We start from the raw sequence: 3,884 nt of genomic DNA on the forward strand, positions 1-3,884 counted from the left end.
TTGTCTCATAACTCATCTCGAGGTGACGCTCCCTCACCTCTGCTGTGATTTTATGGATCACACTGGTCACCCCGTGGAGAAGAGAACGGTACCCACGTGGGCCTAGGTTCTTCATGTTCGTGCCGCGTGAGAAGGCTCCAAGGAGTGTCCCTGCCCCTGAGCCCGGGTGTGGGACTCCCGGGCTGCCCAGGCCCCTCAGGAATGTGTCCTTTGTGGAAGCAGGGGTGGCGGGTTGCAGCCCGGAACCGAGCCAGGCCAGGCGTGTGTTGTACAGGCAGAGAGTGGCTTTTCACCTTGAAATGGTTGCAGACCAAACACACGGAAAGCCAGAGAAACAGAGATCGTGTGATGATCCCAGCATGGCCCACAGAGCCTGCGGCGTGTGCCCTCTGCCCTCCGCCCAGGAGTCTGCAGCCTGAAGGGCCGTCCCAGCCAGTGGTGCAGCCCTGAGCACAGGCGCAGAAGCTTTCTCACCCTGGCAGCCTGTGCATGCCACGGCTGTGCAAGTGCACACTCAGGCCTGGGCCCCATGCTCTCTGACCTCCGAGGTGTGCCCACCCTGTGGTCAGCCCTGCCTGCACCCCCTCCTTCCCAGGGGGCCCCCGTTGAGGGGGTGAAGGCTGATGAGCCCCCTTTCTTCAATGGCTGTGCCCGGTAGCCCTGGGCTGGGCTGCTGCCAGACTGGGGTGGCAGCTGAGTGTCCCTTTGGTCCCAGGAAGGCGCTCCCGCTGTGCCCATGGGGGACGTGCCTGCTGCCCCACCTCCTGGCTGGGACTGAGACAGGACTTCCCGGTGAAACGCTTGATGGCTCTGAATGTATCACGCAGCTTCTGTGGATGGTGAGGGCTCCTCCTGTTGCCTCTTGCTTCTGGGCAGTGCTGGGGCCCTTGGCGACAGCTCCTGGCCCTGTCTGTGGCCACCACACTCTTCTCGAGCCTGACGACCATGGCCTCAGGAGAGTCGGGCTCTCTGTCTCCGTCCCAGGGCAGAAGCTGAGGCTGAGGCTGAGGCTGAGCTTGCAGGGCCTGTCCTTGGGGATTGTGGCCGTGACTCATGGGGAAACCCCTCGGCCAGGATGTGGGGCCGCCGCAGGGTCCCGGGGTCCCATGGAGAGGCTCGAGCCCCCTGCGGTCCCACACTCTTGGGCCCGCTGACTGTTCCCCTAAGTAGAGCCGCCTTGCAGCCCCTGAGCCCCGGCACAAGGACCGACAAGAGGCCTCTGCCCTGCCGTCTTCTCCCTCAGGGCTGCCTTCCTCAAGCGTGCCCTCAGGCCCAGGGCTGCGTGGGCATTGTCCTCCCTCTCCTGCTGCCCAGGCACTGTGGCTTGTGGAGCTCCTGCAGGTACCCACCTGGTGGATGGGCACAGTCTGGGCAGCGACCCGGCCCCGCCCCACTATCCGCCTGCCTCAGGCTTCACCCTTGTCCTCATCCTCCGCCCACTGGGCATGATGGTGCCTGCCCTTTGGAGCTCAGGCGTCTGGAGCGGCCCAGCCTCTGCCGGTGCTGGGTCCGGGAGCAGTCCCCCTCATTCAGCCCTGCTCCCCAGGCTGTGGCCTCCCTGGGCTCATGGGGACCTTGCAGATGTCCGTGGTGAGTGGTGGAGCTGGCTGAGGCCAGCCTGACCTCTGAGCAGCACAGCGTGCCCCTTCTGGGTGCATAAGTCCTCCTGGGGGTGCCCATGGGCTGTGGAGGAGGCTGCTGTAGGTGGCGGGCCTTGTCCTCTGGGGACCTGTCCACAGCTGGGACGTGGAGCTGGATGATACACACAGACATGCAGATGCACACACACTCGAGTTCCTGGCGGCCAGTATCCATTACTCATGTTTGCTGACTGTGACTCGTCCACAGCTGGGACCTGGAGCTGGATCACACACACACACGCACACACACACTCGAGTTCCTGGCGGCCAGCGTCCATCACTCGTCACGTTCACTGACCCTGACTTATCGGCTACTCCCCTCTTGGCTCACTGCCTCCATCAGAGTTCCAGCAGGGTGCCCGTCAGTGCCCTGATCCTGCGCCCTGGAGTGGGGTGTGGCTGCCCAGACCAGGGGCCGTGTGGGACCTCCAAGGGTCTCTAGAGCTCCGTCACCATCATTGAAATGCCGAGGCTCTCTCTCTGTGTGTGGGTGGCCGTCCCATCCTGAGGGGCGCTGTGCCCCTCACTTCACCTAGGTCCGGCCCACCCTCCTGGGGGAGCAGGCACCAGGGACAGTGGGGTGCAGGGGTGCCCCAGGGTGGGGGGGTGCCGGCTGTGGTGTTGGAGTGGTCAGGTCCTCCGTCCCCCTGACTCAGAGCAGACAGGACCTGTAGGATGCGGGGGCCGCTCCCCACAGGGTGACCAGACACCCCCTCCCCAGGCTTAGTAGGGAAGAAGGGCCCTGGCGGGCGTCTGTGGCTGGACCCCTCCTCTGCTCCTGGGGACCAGGTCTCAGACGGCTTTCCCCCAGCAGATGGGCTCCTGATGCCATCTGTGTGTCCCCCTCTCCAGAAGCCCTCCAGAGGTGGCACCCTGTCTCACTCCCTCCTGCCCCTGCCTGGTCAAGGCTCTGGCCTGGTCTGGGCCATGGTCTCTCCTTGGGGCTGTCCTCAGGGTCGTTCCCCCTGCAGGTTCCAGCTTCTCCCCTTGCCGCCCTGCAGCCCTCATGACCACCCAGGTGCAATGTGGCATCCAGGGAGGGGATAGGTCTCCTGGTTACACTCTCTTCTGGGGCCATTCTCCCTCCGGGGGCCCCCACCAAGCAGGCTTTGGAACACAGGATGGCAGGGAGGACTGTCTGCTCTTGGCAGGCTGGTCCAGGAAGGAGAATCTGGGTGAGTCTGGGTAGGGGAGTGGTGCCTGGTGAGCCAGCAGAGGTGAGAAGGGGCTGATTGGGGGTGGATCCCCTTCCCCGCCCCCACCCCAGAGTGGGACTTCTCCAGTCTTGCATCTGCTTCTTTTTGCCCTTGTCCAGCTGAGCAGCTTCTACAAGTGTTTCCTGTAGACCAGTGGCTGTACGCACTCTGCCTGCTCCCTCCATGGCAGAAGGGGCTGGGGGCTGGGTGAGCCCTTGATCTGGGCTGGGTCTGATGCTGTTCCTCTCCTTTCCTGAGCTCACACTCATCACTGAGGTGGCTGAGAAGCAACTGTGCCGTGAACCCTGGGCTCATGCTGGCCCAAAAGGTGCTTCCAGAAAGGGGTATGGCTTCCAGGTGCCCCGTTGAGAGAGGAAGCCTGAAAGCTGGAGCCCTGGCTGGCTTTAACAGCCTTCCTGACCTGCAGACCCGGGGCGGGTTGTGTGCAGGTGGGAATTCTGAACAGCAATTCAGAACAGCACGCCAAGGGGCTGAGGTTGCCCTACTGTGCCGAGGGCACAGCCCACCCAGGCACACGAGGCCAGACAGGTGCGGGCTCGGAAGGACCTAGTGAGGATAGGCAGATGGTGGCTATGGGGCAGGGCTTTGAAGGTGTCCACCTGCTGCCACCTGCGTGGCTTGGAGACAGCCCCTTACCAGGGGCTGGTGGCACATTTAAGATGCCTGGGTCACGGCCAGGAATCTCCTGGGATTTGGCTTTCTGTTTACCTGGCCCTCCCACCTGGCACGCAACCTCCTGTAGCCTGGCCAAGGCCTGGCCTTCCCCTGGGACAGCATCTGTTCCTGGTATGATCTGGGACAAGGACAACCACGTCAGGCTCAGTTCTCGAGGCACTAGACACCCCCTGGCCTGCATGGATCGGAACCCAGGGAGGCAGAGAGGAGGCGGAGTCCCCAGGTGCCCTCCAGGTGCTCAGGCAGCAGAGGGGACTGGAGCAGAAGATCCCACAGCCTGTGGTCCGGGCCTGCACCTCCAGCCACCCTGTCAGCCCTCTTTGCCACAAAGCTTGAGTCATGCTCAGGAGAA

This window comes from Bubalus kerabau, chromosome X (assembly GCF_029407905.1).
Source record: "Bubalus kerabau isolate K-KA32 ecotype Philippines breed swamp buffalo chromosome X, PCC_UOA_SB_1v2, whole genome shotgun sequence".
NCBI classification, from domain to species: domain Eukaryota; kingdom Metazoa; phylum Chordata; class Mammalia; order Artiodactyla; family Bovidae; genus Bubalus; species Bubalus kerabau.